The sequence below is a fragment of the Nelumbo lutea genome, chromosome 8 (assembly GCF_056320005.1).
Source record: "Nelumbo lutea isolate HS-2025 chromosome 8, American lotus-T2T, whole genome shotgun sequence".
NCBI lineage: Eukaryota > Viridiplantae > Streptophyta > Magnoliopsida > Proteales > Nelumbonaceae > Nelumbo > Nelumbo lutea.
The window spans coordinates 34,335,374-34,358,599 of record NC_142691.1 but is presented as its reverse complement, the minus strand read 5'-3'; the positions used below and the strand labels follow the sequence as shown (position 1 = coordinate 34,358,599).

The 23,226-nt window shown below is 38.5% G+C and overlaps 1 long non-coding RNA gene, 1 other non-coding gene and 1 pseudogene across 2 annotated transcripts; all 3 read right to left on the bottom strand.

Annotated features, from left to right (window-relative positions):
- Window positions 1–107: 107 nt before the first annotated feature.
- Window positions 108–6,515, bottom strand: LOC148843778 (uncharacterized). The gene is made up of 2 exons (XR_016103127.1): window positions 6,229–6,515; window positions 108–514 (listed from the first exon to the last, which is right to left on the bottom strand). It is a non-coding gene; the product is annotated as an uncharacterized LOC148843778 (long non-coding RNA).
- A 1,018-nt stretch (window positions 6,516–7,533) lies between these two features.
- LOC148843777 (uncharacterized) lies at window positions 7,534–8,879 on the bottom strand (annotated as a pseudogene).
- Window positions 8,880–19,103: 10,224 nt separating this feature from the next.
- LOC148843776 (small nucleolar RNA R71) lies at window positions 19,104–19,210 on the bottom strand. The gene has a single exon (XR_016103911.1). It is a non-coding gene; the product is annotated as a small nucleolar RNA R71 (small nucleolar RNA).
- Window positions 19,211–23,226: the final 4,016 nt, after the last annotated feature.

Sequence of the window (23,226 nt, the reverse complement as noted above, 5' to 3'; positions counted from 1 at the left end):
CTAAATGTTATTTCTAACAGTCATAATCTACTCTTCAAAAAAAAAACAGTAATAATCTATCATAATAGTGGAAAATTATTCAGAAGTCAGACTAGTTAAAACCCTTATTTTCTTGGAGAACAAAACTGATTATCAGATCTAAAAGGTGTCAAACATATAAGCTACTGTCAAATAAAAAAGATGGCCCACCTCAACACTCCAACTCAAGATTTAGAGATTTACTCTGATCGGGGTTGGTGTCTTATTACTGAAGGGAACTCTAAGCTATAACTGAATTTAAGTAAAAGACAAAAGTATTAGACAACACCAACCCAGCTACTGAAGTTCCAATAGAAGCAAATAAGCCATAGAGGTTTCAACTATGGATACCATTGAGAGGTCAAGTCTGGCACTAAAGCTCAAGTGGGCCAATTGACAAACCAGTTTAGACACTGCAAGTGTATGACAAAGAGCCCAGCTCAGCTTCACCGAATTCCCCATCATTGGTTTCCTTCCAAGTGAACTCCCATAATTCCTGTAAATAATCCTATTCAGTTCTAGGTTCGAAGTAGAGGAAAAGCAACATCTCTAGTCGACCCACTTTGTATTTATATTGAATAAATTGAGTAACAAGAAAGATGGTATTGTTCCTTACAAGTGATGGGACACATAACTTAAACTTGAATAAAATAAACCTTTCACTTCTAATTAGATAAATCCAAAGATCAAAATACCCCTATTTCTGTTGACACTAACACTGCCCCTCAAGCTGGAGAGTATACGTCATATAGTGCTAGTTTGTCACAAATATAATCTACTCTGCCCCGAAACTGTCCCTTTGTAAAGAGATCTACCCACTACTTTCCTGAGCTCCCATGAGATGTAATTATCACTCCACTAATCACTTTCTCTCTTACAAAGTGGCAATCAACTTCAATATGCTTTGTTCTCTCATGGAAGACTGGATTAGCAAAGATGTGTACAGCAGCTTGATTATCACAGTATAACCTCATGGGTTTGTCAACTGAGAACCCCATCTCCTGTAACAAGTTCTTCAACCATACTAGCTCACATGTGGTATGAGCCATAGCCCTGTACTCAACTTCTGCATTGCTTCTTGCCACCAATATTTGTTTCTTGCTCTTCCAAATTGCTAGATTGCCACCAAGGAAGGTATAATACCATGTAGTTGATCTCCTGTCTGATACATAACTGGCCCAATCCGCATCCGTATACCCTTCTATCTCAAGAGTTCCTCTACTTCTGTATAGCAAACCATGACCTGGAGCACCCTTCAGATACCCAACAATTCTTAGAATTGCTTTCTAATGAGGAATTTGAGGATGTTGCATAAACTAACTCACCATACTTATAGCAAATGATATATCTGGCCATGTAATTGTCAGATAGTTCAATTTTCCCACCAACCTCCAGTACCTTCCAAGATCATCAAACTCTTCACATGCATCAATACTCAACTTAGCATTTGGTTCCATAGTGTCACAACTTGTTTAGCACGTAACAGCCCTATTTCTTCAAGTTGGTCAAAGATATATCTCCGTTGACATAAGTTAACTCCATGCCTTGACCTTGCAACTTCTATTCCCAAGAAGTACTTCAACTTACCCAAAAGTTTCGTATTGAAGTGATCCTGTAGGAAGTTCTTCAACCTGTCAATCACATTACTGTCACTCCCAGTTATGACAATATCGTCCACATACACCACTAACAAGATTTTCCCATTTTTTGAGTCATGGCTAAACACAGAATGATCCACCTGACACTTTCATCCCAAAGTTCTTCATTACTTCACTGAATCCACTAAAACCACACATGTGGAGATTGTTTCAGCCTATAAATTGCCTTTTTAAGTCTACAAACCTTATTGTCCTTCCCCTGGGCAACAAACCCTGGTGGTTGCTCCACATATACCTCCTCAATTAGATCATTGTGCAGGAAGGCATTCTTGATGTCAAGTTGCAAGAAAGGCTAGTCATACATTGCTGCTAATGAAATCAAGACCCAAACTGAGCTAATTTTAGCCACAGGAGAAAATGTCTCCATATAGTCCATACCATACAATTGAAAATAGCCCTTGGCCACTAACCTAGCCTTTAATAATTCCAGCATGCCATTTAGAAGATACTTCACTCTGTAGACCCACTTACATCCAACAGCATGCTTACTAGGAGGGAGAGTAGTAAGTTCCTATGTGTAATTGTGTTGTAAAGTAGACAATTCCTCCTCCATTGCTTGTCGCCACTCTACAGAGGTATGAGCTTCCTGGACAGTTTTGGGAGTGAAAACAGAGGATAGCAAGGATATAAAGTGGCGATGGAAAGCAAAAAGGTGAACAACCCTAGAGAATCAGATGAGGGTTTTTCCTCCCTCACATGCTTTACCTTTTTCTTGGCCTTTAAGAACACCTCCACTAACTTGGCCCAAGGCACATAGTTCTCACCATTCAACTTAATAGATGTCATTGAGCATTTAAGTAATCTAGAGACATCATAACACCTGTTTTATTGTCACTTCCATCTCCGGTTAACACCATCTTAACTAATTCTCCTCACTTCACAAAGAAATCACTATTATAGACAAGGTGTTCTACTTTGACTATTCAACACCACACCATACACTAATCAACAGAATATAATTATCACGACACTACTATTGTCAAGAACTCAACAATTGAAAAACCTATCCACATATAGCCCTCTTTGCATCACCGAATAGAGGGTTTCTAGCACACCACCTCAACGACCACCACCACAACAAACAGAGGCATATTCACCTCCGAAAACAAAAAACGACTACTCCTTTTTGGCCTCTTGTCGAACTTCCAATCAATCTAGGAGAAAAATAAAGAAAACTGATATGGCTGGTGGCAAACTCAAGAAGAAGAAACGGCGATGAGTAAAGAAGAAAAAAGAAAAAAACTAGTGTCTTATTGCTCTAATACACTGTAAATAATCCTATTCAGTTCTAGGTTCAAAGTAGAGAAGAAGAAGAAGAAGAATAGAAAGAGTAGAAGAAGGGTTCGGCAAGTAAAGGAAAAGTCACCTCTCTAGTCGACCCACTTTGTATTTATATTGAATAAATTGAGTTATAAGAAAGGCAGTATTGTCCCTTACAAGTGATGGGACACATAACTTAAACTTGAATAAAACAGACCTTTCACTTCTAATTAGATAAACCAAAAGACCAAAATACCCCTATTCTTCCCAAGGGCAAATACAACTTTCTGATAACCCTAGACTTTCCAAGTAGGATCACATGATTCTAGGTTTGTTCTGAGAAGGCCAACTAATTCTACCTACCTAAAATGGAACAAGCTAACTAACACCTCAACAAGGGTCATGTTCAGTCTAAGATCAGGCTAGAAAACATGCTACCAGTCTACCAGAACAATTTCCAGCAACCATAAAATAAATTCAAATTAAGGCCACTTCAGTTTGCCTATAGCTCACTTCTAGAGGAGACAAGGGTGATACAAATGACTTACAAATGCAAGATCAATGGGGACTCTGGCTTATGAAGCTAAAGAAACTCAACAATGGGGACCCATACTTCCACATGTACAAAAGAATTCAAGTCCTCTTTCAACCCAAGTTGCTATATGCTCATAGTAAAAATTAATGACACCACTCAGTACCCATTTCAGCCTAAGAAAAAGTTCAATGCTAGCATGCCCCAACAATCTTCACATGAGTGTGTTGTCCATCAATTACAAAACTACAGCTTCCTACCAATATGTCATGAGATTGATACAGCAAGCAACAATAGTCATAGGCTGCAACAAGGATCGTTTCTCAAGCATCATAAAGCTCAGATGGTTAAGCTTAATGGTTGAGGTAAGGGGGTCCAACATGCTCTTTCAAAGTTCAAATTTTGGACCAGGAATCATGGAAACTTTAGTCTGTGAATCATTGAATCCTTGATTAAATCCGGAAACATAACCAAAGGCTTCCGAAGCAGAAATCCCCATACAGGAGTCAAACATGTTTAAGACTGGAGCAGAGTCAGAAATCAATGAACAACAAACAGATTTTCATTTCATTTTTTTAGAAAGGAAGAAAAGAATATAGACTTGCGCCTGGCATGAATTGTCAAAGATCAATCACATTTTTCATGACAACTGAGCTAGTAGGTTATGCTATGAAAAACTAAAGTCTTTTGTTCCACCAACTATAGATGCACTCAAAGAACAAGACTACCCAGGCTTTTGAAGTTTTCTTCTCTCTCTCTCTCTCTCTGAAAAAAAAGTTGACCACCTGATTGCCCACTTGCTCCCTAAAGCCATCTTTATTGTTGCACCCAAATAATGTCTGAACCCAAGGGGAGAGAATCTGAATTACTTTAAGCAGTTACCCACTAGAGACATTGCACTGCAACCACACTTGTTCCAAAATCCGATCTAAGTTTGAGGTTGCAATGCGAATAAGAGGCTTCCAGTAAGACAAAGGCCTGGATTAGAGAGTGAAGGCTACCCAGGAACTACTGCTATTCCCATGAAGTGCTTATCTTTTCTAGGTTCTATTTCCCTTTTGCTGAACAAAAGGATCTTTAAACATCTTTTTTTCTCAAATGAAAAAAAAAAAAAAAGAGACTCAAATTCTGATATGAAGATATAAATCTATGACTCAGGGGTTAGGGCAACCACTCACATGTTCCAACACAAGTGCTATCCTAATCTAAAACAAGTCATAACCAATAAAAAAAATCCATGCATTATTTAAGTTGGTTCTTACCTGAAAAGGTAACTACATCATTTCTAAGCAAGGAACAAGCATTCAAGAAATTCCTTATTATTGTATCATGCAGGCCAACAGTAGAGAAAACTAGATTTCAAGTAGTTAATTAAGAAACCAACCTCTTGCTGGCCAAGCAATAGCAACATCTATTCCTATTCTAGGTTTAGACTTAACCACTTTCAAAACCAAAACCACTTTAGTTTACTTAATAAAATTCAGGTAGAAAGGTGAAGAATGAAATGCTATATTAATCAAGTTGTAATATCAACTTAAAATATGACTAGAAAACTTTCATGAGTTTGAACTACAATCTAAGAGTGACTCTTTGGATTTAAAATAGGGAACAAGATAGGCACAACACCATCTCTCTTTCATATGACCACAATACCAAAATAAGGTAACCACTTGGAGAGGCACCATAATTTAGGATAGCATTTAGCCAAATTCTATGCTAGAAGAGGTCCAAATGACAGGCTCCAAAATTAATTTTAGAATAAAAAATCAATTATGTCTATATTAAATTTTCATATATAGAAACTACAATGCATAAGAGATAACTACAAGATCAGAAGTCTCTGAGTCCAACACAATTAAAATGAAACCAAGTCAGGAGCATCATTCATAGGGTGATATGAATCTTAAATTCAAGATAATCTTCAACCAAGTCTAAAATGATTCTTTTACCAAAACCATAAGAGATGCCACATCTTAACTCAAAAGGTATGAATTAACTATAAATTAGAAAACAAGGCTACTAACAATATTAAGACTACAACAAGAATGAAAAAGAAAACAGATTAGATTAACTCCAGATTCAAAATAGAAAAACAAATAAGAAAATGGCAGTATCCACATAACTCTCAGATGTCCCCAATAGAGTTGCCATTTTGTGAACATTAGAAAAAAACTCTAGCAATTCACTTCATGGCCGAACAGATGGAGTTTCCACCCATTAGAATACATAGTGATGGGCCTCCCTAATATATATTTCATAAACAAATTTGAAATTAATAATAACTCCGCACCATCTGGCCTAAACAAGGATAGTCTAGGTAAGTTGAGAGAGAGAGAGAGGGAAGAGGTTAGGCACCCTTCTCTCTTGTCGGTGTGAATGCTAAGTCCCTTTCCTAATTTAAATTTGAATTGGAGACCTAGATCCTTCTAGTTCAAAAGGATGCTCCCTTTTGTACTTCTTGACCAATCCCCTTTTGGATGCAGGGGCCAGAGCAAAAGGGTGAGAGATTACTCCCTCACCCATTTTCTATTGACCCCCACCTTCGGACTCAACCGAATGGTGTAAAGAGAGAGGAAACACAATCCTCTCAGACTACTAAAACATGCGCAGGTTCTCATATTCAAACTTGAATGCAAGGCAAAAAAACAAGATTAAACTAGCAAAGAGAAAAAAAGAGAATCAAAGAAAAATAAAGAAACAAATAGACACATAACTGTAGCAAAACTAGGGACTTAGGGATATTAGGTAATCTGTTTTTACCTCTTGTGACCTTGAATGAAATAACGATGTTGCAGTAAGCTTTAGGAATCTGATATCTATTGAAAAATGGATTTCAGATAGCAATCTTTGAACTGGATTTCGAACAAGGAAATGAAAATGATAGGGTCTGAACAATTGATGGAAGAAAAAGAGAAGATGTCGTGAATCAGGGAGGCTCCGCTGCTAAATGCTTCAAACACTAGGACGTCCTTTTGAATCTTGCTGAGAAAAGACGAGATTGAAGATCTGAATTGTGTTTCCATCTTGTTTGGGATTGCTTTCAGCTCATCTTCCCTACTCCTTTCACACTCTCTCTTTCTAGGGAACCCTCTTTGATCTCTTTTGTCTTCTCTGTTCGAGGGACTCTTCTTGTCATTTTTCTTTTTCTTTTCTCTCGCATTCTCTATAATCTTCCTACCCAGTGGACCCCTCTCTATTTTTTGCTCAAGCTTTCTCCTAAACCCTCTCCCCCTCTCTCTCCGCAACCTTTCAAAGCTTATCGAATTACTTCAAGTCTCCCTCAGTCATTTGAAACCCTTAGGACCTTCTCCTCTTACTCCTCAGACCTCCTCCTTTTCAATCCCCTTTCATCTGTCCTCATTCTCCTTCCCTTTCTTAGGAAAGGAGCCTCATATTTATAGTAGGAGGGAGGGGTTTCAGAAAAACTCAAAGTGGGTCGAGGTTTTAGTAAGATGGGATGTGGAAAGATAGGCTTATTTCAAAAATTGGGTTGGATAGGGTAATTTTGTATTTTAAGGCTTAGGGGTAAATTGGTAATTTGGGAAAAATAGTAACTTGGTGAATTAGAGATTAAAAGGTAGGGTTTGAAAGGGCAAGCTTAGAGGGGTATTTGGGTAATTTTGTTGGGGGGGTACTTTGATAATTTAGAATGGAAAATATTTTGGGAGTTTGGTTTGAGAGGTATTTTGGTAACTTAGAGGAAGGGGGATTTTGGAGATTTAGTTAAAGGGTATTTTGGGAATTCAGAAGAAGGGGTATTTTGAGAACTTGGAAAATGGGGTTTTTTCATAATTTGGAACTACTTGTAGGGTATTTTGGGGATTTGGAATGAAGGGCACTTCGGTTATTTGGTATGAGGGGTAGTTTTAGTGACTTGAAAAGAGGGTAGTTTTGGGTATTTGGCATGGGGGGTATTTTGGTAATTTATCTAAGGGTATTTTGGGAAATTAGGGGATGAGGGGTATTTCCAAGATTTGGACGTAGGGTATTGGGAATTTGGGATGGGGGGAATTTTGGTCATTTGGCATGAGAGGTATTTTTGGGCTTTAAGGGTATTAAGTGAGATCAACAATGGATTTTTTGGATTTGGGGGTTAAGATTTGGGTTTCTTTGGATTCTCTTGGTTTTGGCAAGGTCGGAATGGTTTGATTGGTGTTCGAGGGTGAATTGGGGGTTCAGAAAGACGGGACTGAGCAAAAATAAGGTGCTAACAGTCACATAAAGCGCCAACATTGTATTTTAGGAAACTACATTATGATATGGTGTCCAATCAAAAAGCCCATGAGCATACGGCACATGCTCAATTCTAGCATATCCATCAATTATACAATTCCGAGAAACAATATCTCTAACTGGCAACCTCTAAAAGGGCTCTTCTACAGCCTTCATATCTTGAACTGCCATGTAACCTGCAATCATCAAATTCCAACTCAATATCTCTCTCATATATCTTATCAAAAAAACGAATGAACCAAACTAACCATGTCATTATTCGCATACCCATCAATCATTGAATTCCAACTTACCACATCTGTCTCAAGAGATACATCAAACAACTGACGTGCAACCACATTTTCTCCACAAATAGAGTACATATGAACAAGCGAATTCTGTACAAACGAGTCCACTTCTAAACCAAATTTCACAATCTAGGCATGTAACCTCTCCCATTCTCAAATTGAACCAAGCTCAACACATATCTTATTCAAAAGTGTAAAAGTATAATTATTGGATGGGATGCATTTTTGGATCATTTGTCTATAATAGAATCCCAACCCACTATTTGGGTCATTGAATCTCCCATAGGCTTTGATTATGGTGTTGCAAAGGAAAGCATCTAGTTCATCTAGGCAAGAGAAGAGAGAGAGGACATGAGGAACCAAAGATGGGAGGAGCATAGCTTCTTTATTGTTTGGTTGACCATGAGTGAGTGCCAGAAGAGACCTAAGACAATGAGTTGGGTGTGCACCTAGTTGAATTTTTTCAATGTCCCCTTGCATGATTCTATAGAGTGCGAGATAGTGTGGCTTAGCTTTAGTGTAGGCAGCCTTTCATTGTCGATGCATTCTAGATAGCATTGGTTCTAGATTCGTGAGGACTTGGAGAGGTTTTCTTGGATTTTGAGAATTTTATCAATGGAGAAAGAGCTTAGGCATGACAAGTTTGGAGGAGTTGGATTATCTAACTGCCAGTTCTCACATTTTGGCAAAAAATTGAAACAGAGTTGTTTAAATTGTATCAATGGCACCATTTAGAGGGGTGAGTTGGGTTAGGTTGGGTCAGATCCAATGCAAAACCTACCCTATAAGGATGATTCTAGGTTTTTAGAACTAGAACCTTACTTGTGAAGGTCGGTTCTAGGGTTCGATTCTAGTCTTGGCAGTTCTGGGTCAGTTTTAAGGTATACCCATAGAACCTTTTCTTTCTTTGCCCCCTTTAAAAAAGTGATATGTGTACTTTAAAAACTTGATTTTCAAAAATAATAATAATAATATAATTCAAAAATGTATTTATTGATTCAATTAAGTAATTTGATATGCATGTTATCATAATATATTAATATATGGTTCAAAACTTATTGTTATAACTTAAATTTTGTAAATATTACCTTTTTCACTACTTATTATATACACATTAAAATATTAAAATGAAAAACAATCACATTTTCAAAATATTTTAGGATTTATTTCATGCCAAGTTCAGTTCCAAGGCCGGTTCCATCAGGTTAACCAATGTTGGTTCCACCAAGACCAACCAAGGCTAATTTTCCTAGTTAGATTGGGTAAGGTAAACCCCTAGACCCTAGAACCAACATAGATAGGGTTTGGTTCCAAAAATGGGTAGAGTTAGTTCAAGGTGAGTTTGAGGTTGGTTCCATTCACTTTTAGATAGAATCCAACCATTTTATCACCCTACAACTTAGCAATAGGAATGATTAGGACCAAGATTCTAAAAGCTAAAGGCATAGTTGAATAGAAGTGTTAACCCCTCCCCAAGTTTTCTTCTTTTTTTTTACGTGCATGTGCTTTCATACTAGTATGTCAAATGGTTAGAAAGAAAAAGTTAAAAGTTAAAACATTTTATTTTATTATTTTATTATTTTATTATAAAATAAAAGTGTTTAATATATGGATATTAAATATATTATATGTTGTTATATTTAGATATATTATATAATATATTTATACATTTTATATGTTTATAATATATTGATACAACCAAAACCAACCATTAGACAAGAGTCACCACATGACAATAAGTTGAGGAGAAAAAGTGGTCAATTGACTTCACACCACCATAGAAGGTTTGGTTGAAGGTTGAACCAACCTAAGACTAGATAACTAGGTTGATCAGGCCAAATTGACCTAAGAGTAGTTGATTGGGCTGACTTACCCGAATAGACTTAAGAGTAAATAACTTAGCTGAGCTCACCTAATACCACTTGACTAGGTTGTGTGGACCTAATATTGGTTCATGACATGTGTTTTTGATTAACCGAGGAAGCAACACATGGACATCCATGTAGAGGCATGCTAGACACTATGTGGACATAACATGTCAACCAAGAGCTGTGACAAGTGGATTAAGCTTTAACCACATGTGAGTGGCATGCCCATTCTTGGATGAAGAACTCCTCCTTTAAATAGGTGAGCCCCTTGTTGTTTCAAAACACTTGATACTATACTCAAAATGCAATATTCCAAACACATTATGTCACTTCACCTCATCTCATCACATATTGTGTCTCAGGCTGAAATGGAATGGAGCTGCCACCCATCAAAGAAAAGAACATGGGAGTGATGGGCCTCTTAATTTCAAGAACCAAAACAAGACATGACTCACACCCAAAAACAAAGCTAGTCTAGATACTTTTTAGGGGAGAGAGGGAAGGTATTAAGCACCCCTCTCCCATAATTGATAAGTAGTATCATTCCCCTGATTTAGTGAAAAAAAAAAGAAAAAAACGAAGGGATGTCAGATATCCATCACATGGATGCCCAAAACATGCGGAATAGGGTGGGCGAATTTCAAAAAATTTTCTCCCTTCAATTGAGAATCGTATTCCCTATTTTAGAAAAATCATATTTTTCAATGATCAATCTTAAACCATAAACCGAACCAGATTTGAAATGAAAAAGTAGGAGAGGAATATACCTGATACAGAGAAATAGTACCTCTCAATGGAGGTGATCATGCCCAAAGAAGATCACCAAAAACTGCTCCCACTGAAGATGACATAGTGGATGGAGGAGAAGAATCAGCAGTGTCCGTCCCACGAACCAAACTTTTCAAAAAAAATCCAATGGAGGCAGTAAGCACAACTTCCTATCAGCCTTTCTCCAAAGACTGATAAGTAGCAACTGGAGGGGAATGCAAGAGCAGAAGATGGCAAAGATGTCTTCTCTCTTGGTTATCTAAGATTGGATTTCTAGATGCTTGGATGGTTCATCCCCTCCTGTTTTTATAGGCTTAAAGAGATCAGTTCTTGATCCTATCAGGAGTTTCCTAATTCAGATCATTATCTGAATTTGAACTCTCTTCAAGTGATAAGGATAAGACCCTTATCTTATCTACTGATTAGATCGGCCTTCTCCTGATCTTATCAGGAGGTTTCTAGATCTGAATTCAGATCTGGTCTCTCTGAGTGGATAGGGTAGGACTCTATCCTATCTGTAGATTTAATCTCATATCTGCCCCCTCTATTTAACTAATTAAAACAGGCCAGTTCGAAATGGGCTTTAAGCCCAATAAATCCATGTGCTCATACTACTTCTAAATTGCTGCCTAGTTGGGCTTCTTTGTATGGCGTGGGACCCAAAGATTGATCTACACATCAGCCACATGGGTTCGGCCCAGCCTTTGTTACAAGGCCTGTTCGAATACACTATTGTGGACAGTGCACCCCCTGAAACCCATCACATGGGCTTCTATTGGGCCCAACACTTATATTAAATGGTCCCTGGGCACCTTATAAAAACCCAAGGACTGTAGGCATATGCAAGATTAGCCCAGCAAGCATTACACTCAGTGGCCTTACACTTAACCTTTTAGCCCATAATGATCAAACACTGCCCAACAAGAGAGGACCTCTCCCTCGGCTACAAGGAACAGTGTTCCACTCTTTACTTATGTGGATTCCGGGAATTAAAACATTTTAGAAATCGTAATATATATACTTTTATATCTCATATAAAATATATTTTGCAAAACAAATCTCAACAATCGAAATCGTTGTTGTCAGTCTTGGTTTCCATCAGAGAGTGCATCCCCAATCATTACCTTTGTCCGACAAAGGGGCTGATCTTGTCATTATGATCACCCACTCAGATGAATTTTCAAATTGTCCCAACATACCCAGGTTTTGACCCCCGTTAGGGATCTAAATGATTGGTATATCAAAAACAGCCCAATCCGACACCTAGTGCAGTATCATAATCGAGTCTAGGGGTCAGGTGTAACTTTCCAGTTTTGCCCATTAATCTCCAAGGTCTAGAGCAATACTGGAAATCTGGTCCGGTTCAAAGATTTAATTAATCCTACACTGCGTGTGCCTTGGGTCTCACCCTGGTGGCTGAGACTGGCCACCCCAACCAACTTGGTGGCACATCAGTGTCAGCCTTATCAGAATAGGTCTCCCCAGACCGACCCACCGACTGTGAACATTCCAAACTAACGCAAGTCTCATTAAGTGTCCAATTTAAGGGTATAACACATAAACAAACCACAAAAACATTAAACAAATGTGCACTTTATACATTTACAATAAACGTCAAAAGTACATCATTCTGATTGAAGCTAAGGGTATACAAAGACTGTCTAACAGCTTCCACTTGCACTTAGGTCCAATCTGCTATAAGTCAGAGTCCCATGCTTTCCACGTGTTTCTCAAACACTTTCTGTGACAATGGCTTAGTCAATGGGTTTGCCAAATTCTCCACTGATGCTACCTCTTAACATCAACCTCCCATTGTTACACAACAGTGGAATGGGTGATGTGTTGAATTCCAAATTCAGGAATGAACACCTTCATTCATAAGGCAGCTTCACTTACGGCAATGTGTTCGACTTGGGTTGTGGACTGTTAATTTGCTACTTAGGACCCTTGTTTGCTGACATTCAGAAAACAATACATGATCCTATCGTGAGAACATACCCAGATGTAGACTTTCTATCATCTGGATTTGATTGGAAATTGGCATCAGTATATCCCTAGATCTATAGCGAACTACCATCAAATACCAGACAAAATATTTTATCCTTCGAAAGTACTTGAGTATGTTTTTCAAAACAGTCCAGTGCTCCTGCCATGAGTTGGCTTAAAATTTGCTTACCACACTCACTGCCTGAGCATTGTCAGGGCGAGTGCATAGCATGGCATACATGTTGCTCCCTACGATAGAGGCATAGGGAATGTCCTTCATGCCCTCAATCTCCTCAGAAGCCTTGGGAGACATCTTTTTGGAGAGAGTGACTCCGTGCCTAAAAGGAACATTTCCTTTCTTGAATTCTCCATGTTGTATCTTTTGACTATTTTGTCAATGTAAGCAGATTGAGATAATCCTATTATCGGCTTCGATCTATCTCTATAGAGTCGAAGACCCAGTATATAGAAGGCTTCTCCAAGATCTTTCATGAAGAATTGCTATGAAAACCATACTTTCACCATAGTTAACATTCCTACATCATTCCCAATAAGTAGAATGTATCTACATACAGAACCAAAAAAGTAACCTTATCCTCATTGGATTTCCTGTAAACATAGGGTTCATCCGGATTCTGGTTGAATTCAAACGATTTGACAATAGAGTCAAAACGGATGTTCCAACTTCTAGAAATTGCTTAAGTCCATAAATAAATCTGTTAAATTTACATACCATGTGTTCTGGATCAGCAGCAATGAAGCATTGCGGCTGCTGCATATAGATATTTTCAGTAAGATCTCCATTCAGGAACGCAGTTTTGACATCCATTTGCCAAATCTCACAGTTATGGTATGCCGTTACGGATAGCAAGATCCTAATGGATTTAAGCATGGCCACAGGCGAAAAGGTTTCCTCATAATCGATGCCCTCTTTCTGAGTGTACCCTTTTGCCACCAGACGAGCTTTATAGGTCTCAACCCTACCATCGGGGTCCTTCTTCCTCTTGTAAATCCATTCGCAACCAATTGCTTTTACCCCGGAGGGCGGATCTACTAGAGTCCAGACTCCATTGGTCTCCATTGAGTCCATCTCAGCTCTCATGGCCACCACCCACTTCTGGGAATCTATGTCCAACATAGCTTCCGCGTAAGTCACGGGATCCTCTTCACTAGTCAAGGTTTCCACCAGGTAACTGTCCTGGTCATAACCATAATGGACTGGTGGCCTGGATACCCGAGTGGATCTTCTAGCTTGGTCACTACCTGAAACTTGTGGGCCATCTCCCACTGCTCCTGAGCTCTCCTCATCAAGAACTACTCCCTGATGATGGGTGTCCAGGATGTAATTAGTTTCCAAGAATTGTGCATTCCGGCTGCAGAACACTTTCTGCTCACTTGGGTCATAGAATAGGTAACCCACAGAGCCTTTCGAGTAGCCTACAAATAGGCAATGACTGGTCTTGGATTCCAATTTTCAGACTGTCCCAACATACCCAGGTTTTGACCCCCGCTAGGGATCTCATTAATTGGCATATCAAATACAGCCCAATCCGACACCTAGTGCAGTATCATAATCGAGTCTAGGGGTCAGGTGTAACTTCCAATTTTGCCCATTAATCTCCAAGGTCCAGGGCAATACTGGAAATTTGGTCTGGTTCAAAGATTTAATTAATCTTACACTACATGTGCCTTGGGTCTCACCCTAGCGGCTGAGACAGGCCACCCCAACCGACTTGGTGGCACATCAGTGTCAGGCTTATCAGGATAGGTCTTCCCAGACCAACACGCCGGCTGTGAACATTCTAAACTAACACGAGTCTCATTAAGTGTCTAGTTTAAGGGTATAACACATAAAAAAAAACCACAAGAACGTGAATCAAATGTGCACTTTATTCATTTACAATAAACGTCAAAAGTACATCATTCTGATTGAAGCTAAGGGCATACAAAGATTGTTTAACAAAAAAGAAAAAAAAACTAGACAAAGGGTGATTGTTAGAAAGGATTCCTCTCTTAAATGAGTTAACATTTCCATTCTCAATTTGGGTATGGAAAACTCTTAATGGAGCAAAGTAGTTGGCAACTACATGCCACCCTCCTTTGTCCAAGGTTCCCCTCATTCCTACCAAGAAAATGGGAAAGGGAAAGCCACGAGTGATTTGATTCCCTATGAAAATCCCTTCCAATTGTGATTCCCAACATAAAAAATTCAGAAAAAAAAACATTTAACCTAGACTAAATCAAGTTGAAAAGCTATTAAAATAAATAGATTTCAGTATTGAAACACATTCAAATTTAGCCAAAATGAACACTATAAGACAAGGGATATTTATCCAAATTGATTAAAAAAAATGTTCTAATGATTCCTACATCTAATCAACCTAAAAACTACTCAAAATAATTACATAATGTCATCCAAAAGGAAAGAGCCACATGCTGAAATTGTAGTTTAACTAATATACCAATAAAGTTCCAAAAAAATGATATTATTAAAAATAAAAATAAAATAAAATAAAATAAAAAGGATGAGGTGTGGAGCTCACTTCTTTGTGGCCTTTTGACAAATACTTGGTGATGAAATCGATTGTAGAAAATGGTGCTGAAAATGGCTTCGAATTTACACAAATGCAATGATGGGAACCTCCTTCTTTCTTTGCTTCTCACTTGGCTAGCCAAAATGATGGAGAGGGATGCTCATTCCTCTTTCTTCTTTCTTCTTCTTCCTTTTTGTCCGGAATCCTTGTTCTTGTTTTCTTTTGCTTTTTTTTTTGTGAGTGAGGGAAATGGAAAAGGGAGATGATGGTATTTGGTGGTGGTGTTGGTGGAGGTTAAGGCAAATAGAGATGGGAGGCTAGGAAATGAGAGACATTATGAAAGGGAGAGAGCTTGAGAGGGGTTTGGTGGTGAAAAGCTAGTAAGGAAGGAGAACTAGTTCATTCATGGAGGTTTTTGGAGGTTAGGAATGAGAAAAGGAAGGAGGAGGATGGAGGTTAGGGTTTGGTCTAGAAATGGAAAGGAAAGAATGAGTCTTGGAGAAAAGAGAGTGTGAGAGAGAGAGTTCTTGGAGTTGTTTTTGTTTTGGTATTTCAGTCTAGGTTTTTTCTCTTTTCCTTTTATTTTTCTTGCATTTTCCTTTAAACCGAATTGGGGTTGGGCTTTTGATTAGGACTAGATTGGTTAGGTTTGGTTCGAATTGAAAGGGTTTGGTTAGGGTTTAGTTAGGTCTTGAATGAGAGGGGCTATGGATTCTTAGGGTTTGGGCATGGTGGTTTAAAAGGATGAAGGGATATGATCTTTTTGTTCTAATCCAAGGGATGAGGGCTTCCAAGGCAAGGCTCCTTAAATCACTCATTCTTGTCTCCCCCTCATTCAATGTCTAGAAGAGGGGGACTTGAAATTTAAATTTCAAAATTCAAACTTAGGAGGCAAAACAAGAGGGGGTGGCTAGGGTTTTACAATTTAGGGTTTTGGGGTACTAAAGTGATGATAAGGATGATCTATGGGTGGGGAAGAAAAGGGTATTTAGATCTATGGCTAAGATTGCATTCAAGGTAGATGGGGGGTTCTGGGTGATTTCTAGAAATGTGTAGGGACTTAAATGAAAAAATAGAAGGTGTTTTTTGCAATTAGAGGGCAAATCTAAGGGGGTATGATGTGTATGATTCAAGGGTTCATATTAAAACTCAAGATGTCTGAACAACAAGACTGCACAAATTGGAATCTTCGTAGATGGAGGGGTAAAATGGGGAATTTTATAGCAAGATTTTTCATGGGGGTTCTAAGGTGTCCGAAAATGGGCAATGATGGGGTTTGATGGCCTCAAAGGGTGTGTCAGAGTGAAAAATCATGATTTGGAGTATGTTGATCAATGTAGGCAGTTGAATTAGGATTTTTCCTAATAGAAGGATAAAATGGTCATTTTGGGTTTAAAAATGGAGGAGGCTTTGTTTGCATGTTTAAGAAGGTGATGGTGTGGTCTACGTGTATTAGAGGGTGTACGACATGCAAATCTTAAAATAGGAGAGTAGCAGCCAGTGAGAGCCCTCAATTTGGAATCTTTATTGATGAGGGGTGAATTGTTACTTTAAAGTCTAAGTTTAACAAATCAACAAATGGGAGGTTTCAATGAGATTTGGTGGTGTCGAATGATGCATGGTGACGGATAACTTGAATATAGAGCATATCAAGCGACAATGATGGTTTATTTGGAATATTTTTAAGCAAAAGGTAAAATAATCATTTTGAAATCTAAAATGTGATAAATGGTCAATCAGAATGTAGGTTTTTGATACTATAGGTTACTTTGCTGATTTGATAGAATTCAGACCTGTGTTTTGTAGGTAGAACTCAATAGGTTGTTGTTATAGATTTTAAACCTGAGTTGATAGATTGCTGATTTGATAGAATTCTTTAGGTTGCTTATCTTGTTAGTCCCGGTTGTTGTTCTATAGGTTACTTGGCTGCTTTGATAAAAGTAGTTTTATTTCTTATTGCCAACTTGCTTAGTCTTTAGTTGTTGTTCTAGTCTTGGTAGTGTAGCTGATTTTCAGTTCTGAATAGTTTATAAAAAACTTATAGTTCAGATCTGTGTACATTGACCTTCAGTTCTGAAATCAGAATTCTATAGGTTGTTTTTTCTTTTTAACTAGCATTCAGCTCCTGTGTTTTGTAGATTGTTGATTGTGCTTCAGATTAGTATGCATTAACCTATTTTGCTGATTTAGGTAATTTTCTTTTTTATAGCCGATTGTATCTAACATAGGTTGTTGTTCTAGTTCAGTAGTGTAGCTGCTCTTTAGTCTATACGTTACAGTTCAGATCTGCACACACTATCCTACATTACTAAATTAGTGATTTCTTTCTTCTTGCTGAATGCTTTTAGTTTAGGTTGTTGTTCTTGTTTCCATAGTGTGTGGCTTCTTGATTCTATAGGTACTTTGCTCAATTGGTAGATTTTAGATCTGCATTTTGTAGGAAGAATTCTATAGCTTGCTATTATAGTTTTCATTTCTGATTTGATAGATTTCTGATTTGTAGTAGGATTCAGATTGGTATATAGTAACATTCATTACTGATATTAGTAGTTTTTTTCCCTATTACTGATTTGCTTAGTTTTTTGTTGTTGTTTTAGTCTTGGTAGTGTAGCTGAATTTTAGTTATGTATATGTTATAAAAAAATGGTGTAGTTCAGATCTGTATACATTAAATGTCATTGCTGAAATCAGAAATCAGATCTGTGCACACATAAAAAAAAATTAGCTGATTCTTGTTTACGGTAGAATGTATTTTCTTGATATTGTAGGTTACTTTGATGATTTGATAGAATTCAGACCTGTGTTTTGTAGGTAAAACTCAATAGGTTTCTGTTATAGATTTCAGACCTGAGTTGATAGATTGCTAATTTGATAGAATTCTTTAGGTTGCCTATCTTGGTAGTCTTGGTTGTTGTTCTATAGGCTACTTGGCTGCTTTGATAGAAGTAGTTTTATTTCTTTTTGCTAACTTGCTTAGTCTTCAGTTGCTATTCTAGTCTTGGTAGTGTAGCAGATTTTCAGTTCTGAACAGTTTATAAAAATTTTATAGTTCAGATCTATGTACATTGACCTTCAGTTCTGAAATCAGAATTCTATAGGTTGTTTTTCTTTTTAGCTAGCATTCAGCTCCCGTGTTTTGTAGATTGTTGATTGTGCTTCTTGCTGATTGCATCTATCTTAGATTACTGTTATAATTTTGGTAGTATGCAGTCTTCTTGATTTGATAGGTTACATCTCTGATTACAATCTTGTACATCAGATTTCAGATCTGTCTACTATAGTTTTTATCCAGCTAATTATTCTTTTTCTTGAGGCTTTTCTTTTTAGATAGCATTCAATCTTTGCCCTCTAAATTGTTGCTACAGTAGTGGTTAATAGTACTTCTTTATTAGGATTGTTGATTGTTTGATTATTTACATTTCTAATTGGTATACATTAGACTTTTTTTTTATTGCTTTCACTTCTACAATTTAAGACAAGCAGACCTGAACCAGAGGAAGCCCCTTACGATCCAAAGAGTGAAAGAACCCTCTGTATCTGCCTCAGAGCTGTTAGACAAGTTAGAGCTGAAATTGAAGAGATGACCGAACCAAGGACTATGATGGACTATGCCAAACAAACCCTAACCGTGGCTGCTTCAAGCATTGTATGACCAGCCACAACTGCTAATAACTTCGAGATCAAACCAGCCATAATTCAGATGTTGCAAAACACAGTTCAGTTCTGTGGTATGGCTCATGAAAATCCAAACTCTCACAGAGCCAACTTCTTGGAGATTCATGACACTTTAAAGCACAATGGAGTGAGTGATGATGTTGTTAGGCTGAGGTTATTCCCATTTTAATTGAAAGACAAGGCCAACGCTTTGGTTGAATTCATTATTGGCCAAATCTATAGCCACGTCAGATGAGATGGCTAGCCGATTCCTCTCAAAATACTTTCCTCCATCTAATATAGCAAAGATGAGAAATGACATCACCACTTTCTTATAACAAGACGGAGAATCTCTATATGAGTCATAGGAGCGTTATAAGGAGTTGTTAAGGAAAGTCCCTCATCATGGACTTCCTATATGGCTGTTGTTAGAAAGTTTTGTATGCCCTTAGCTTCAATTAGAATGATGTACTTTATGAGTTTATTTAAATGAATAAAAGTGCATATTTGATTCATGTTCCCTTGGTATGTTTCTGTTTAACACCCTTAAACTGGACACTTAATGAGACTCATGTTAGTTTAGAATGTTCACAGCCAATGGGTCGGTCTGGGAGACCTATCCTGATAAGGCTATCACTATGGTGCCACCAAGTCGGTTGGGGTGGCCTGTCTCAGCTGCCAAGGTGAGACCCTAGGCACATACAGTGTAGGATTAATTGAATCTTTGAACTTGACCAGATTTCCAGTATTGCCCTAGACCTTGGAGATTAATGGACAAAATTGGAAACTTACACCCAACCCCTAACTCGATTATGATACTGCACTTGGTGCCGAATTGGGCTGTCTTTGATGTACCAATCAATGAGATCCTTATCGGGGGTCGAAACCTAGGTATGTTGGGATAATCTGAGAATTCATCTGAGTGGGTGATCATAGTGACAGGATCAGCCCCTTTGTCGGATAAAGGTAATGATCGGGGATGCACTCTCACTGATGGAAACCTAGACTACCGGCAACCGATTTCATTCATTGAGATTTGTTTTGCAAAGTATATTTTATATGAAATATAAAAGTATATATATTATGGTTTTTAAAATGTTTGCAAGAAGGTTTTATTTCCCGGGATCCATATAAGCAAAGAGTGCAACACTATTCCTTGCAACCGAGGGAGAGGTCCTCTCTTGTCGGGTACTGTAGGATCATTATGAGTTGAGAGGTTAAGTGTAAGACCATTGAGGATAATACCTGATGGGCTAATCTTGCATCTTCCCACAGCCCCTGGGTGTTACAAAGTGGCTTGGCCCATGGACCACTTAGGGTAAGTGTTAGGCTCATAGAGCCCATTTGATGGGTTTCAGGGGGTGCACTATCCTTAACAGTGTATTCGGCTAGGCCTTGTAACAAAGGCTGGGCCGAACCCATGTGGCAGATGTGTAGATCAATGCTTGGGTCCCACGCCATTCAAGGAAGCCCAACTGGGCAGCAGTTAGGAAGGTTAAGTGAGCACATAAGCTTAATGGGCCTAAAGCCCATTTCAAACTGGACTTATTTAATAAGTTAAATATGGGCGAATTCTGAGATGGATCAGCAGATAGGATAGGGTCTTAACCCTATCCACTCAAAGAGTCTAGATCTAAATATGATTCAGATCTAGAAATCTCCTAATGAGATTAGGAGAAGGCTGATCTAATCTACAGATAAGATAAAGGTTTATCCTTATCACCTAAAGAGAGGTCTGATCCAAATATGATTTGTTGCAGTGATAGATTTGAGACCTAGCTCAAATTGATGGTTAATTTTGGCGATCAAGGAGCTAATCTACATATTGAATGGGAGTGAAAGTTGGAACTTAAAAAATCTCATATTCTCCCCTGCCTTGGCCCTTATGTATGTGATAAGAATGGTAGTTCATATGAATGGAGCAGAACACTTACACAAGTTTCCCGACCACTCAATGCATTTTCCTCCTAAAAATTCATCCGGTAAATGGTGATAATAAGAGGGATGATCAGTTTATGGATGATGTCTTTGCTTGAGGACAAGCAAAAGCTTTAAGTGTGGGGGTATTTGATGAGTGCACAAATTAAACATATTTTGTGATGCTTTATGCATGGTTTTTATGCTAGTTTTGTGTGAATTTTAACCCAATTCCGCTTAATTTATGGAAATCTTGAAAGGAAACCAATACAAGAGAAAGGAAGCATAAAACAAGGAAAAAGGTGCTAAATTGAAGGTAATTAATTCAGCCCAACCGGAACAAAAACCCTGCTAAGAGGACAAAGCAGGGCTATTCGGCCCATGCAACCCATGCTGTGCTCTTTGGGAGATGCCCAAAGAGAGAGCCTAGCCACAACCTTCCAAGGGAGCATATTCGGCCCAGCAAGGAGGAGGCCCATTTGCAGCTCAAGAACAGCCCAAATTGCAACCCAAGAGAAGCTAGGGGCGGCAACTTCTAGAAATTTCAAGGGAAGCTAGGGGCAACAAATTCTAGGAAGCTCAACTGGGCAGCAGTTAGGAAGGTTAAGTGAGCACATAAGCTTAATGGGCCTAAAGCCCATTTCGAACTGGACTTACTTAATAAGTTAAATATGGGCGAATTCTGAGATGGATCAACAGATAGGATAGGGTTTTAACCCTATCCACTCAAAGAGTCCAGATCTAAATATGATTCAGATCTAGAAACCTCCTAATGAGATTAGGAGAAGGCTGATCTAATCTACAAATAAGATAAGGGTTTATTCTAATCACCTAAAGAGAGGTCTGATCCAAATATGATTTGGATAAGCAGCTCCTAAGTGGATTAGGAGCTTATCCTTTGGGTTACAAAAGAATGAGGGGAAGGCAGCCTTTAGAAGAATCAAATAATTAGGCCCTCTTCAGAGCTGTAAGCATAGAAGAAAGATTTCTGCAATCCCTACAAAGATCTTTCTTGCCGCCTCCTTCCTGCAGCCGCCAGACATCCAATTCGATCTCCAGTTGTGGAAGAAGCCGAGATTTGATCTTGACATTAGTTCTTTGAGAAAGAATTGATAGGAAGCTGTGTGCACATGCCATCCTACTGTTTGTTGCGAATGACAGAATTCTTGGAGAAGAATACTGTTGATTCTGCTCCATCCTGCACTGCGCCATTTTCAGTGGGAGCAGTCTTTGGATCCTTCCTTGGGTGTGAACACCTTCGTTGGGGGATACTATTTCTCCGTATCAGGTATAATCCTCTCCTACTCCTTTTGGTTCAGATCCGGTTCAGTTTATGGTTCAAGAATGATCCTTGAAAATATGATTTTCTAAATAGGGAATGCGATTCCCAGTTGAAGGGAGAGAAAAATTTTTGAAATTTGCCCCTTTTTTCCGCAAGATTTGGGTGTCCATACGATAGATCTTTCATCCCTTCAGCTGCAAGTGCAAACATTCTACAATGGTGTAACCGAAGCCAACAAGACCCTCCTAGATGGGGCATCCAGGGGCTCCATCAACAATAAGACCCCTGAAGTGGCCCTTGCACTTATAGAGGATATAGCAGCCAATAATTACCAATGGCATTCAAAAAGAGACAAAGTTAGGAAGCAGCATGTTCTTCATAATGTGGACACATATACAACTCTGTTTGCGCAAATAGGTGCACTCGGCAAGAAAATAGATGAGATGCAGATGGCAGCCATACATGTGCAGTACATGACTTGTGATAAGTGTGGAGGAGGCCATATCAGCACTGAATGCCAAGCGAGCAATCAGTTTATACAGTCTACGGAACAGGTTGACTTTGTTGGCAACTTTGCAAGGCAATAATACAGTCAGAGCCATCATTCCTTCAACCTCAGATGGAGAGGCCACCTGAATTAGCCATGACCAAATCAGCATGTACCGAAGCCCTTCCACCAAAACTTCCATCAGTCAGAACAGAAATCTAACCTAGAGGAGCTAATAACCAACTTCATAGATCGTGTTGAAACCAGATTTCAGAATAACAAAGCATCAACAAAGAACTTGGAGAACCAAGTCAGGCAGTTGGCGCAGATGATTTCAGCAAGAGTATAGGGCACCCAACCAAGAAACACCGTGGTGAACCCAAGAGAACAAGAGGCTGTTGGGAGACATCCCAATTCTGATGCTTAGTCATAAGTTGTCTTACTTGCTTTCTGCTTTTCTTATATTTAGTAGTTGAGTTTAGTTAGTTGTTTCCTATGATTTTAAAAAAATAAGGTTATTGATCTCTCTTTCAAATTTTGTGTGATTCTTAGCAGTTAGAGGCTTCACATCAAAAGAGCTATTGCAAAATTCAGAATAATCTTCAGGGAAGTCCTCTAACCCCCCCCCCCTTAACTGATACTGCTTTTCGGGCACTTAACCTCATTGCTGAATTTATTGTTTCTCTCTAACACTAGGAACATTGAGGACAATGTTCATCTTAAGTGTGGGGGAGTGAGGTTG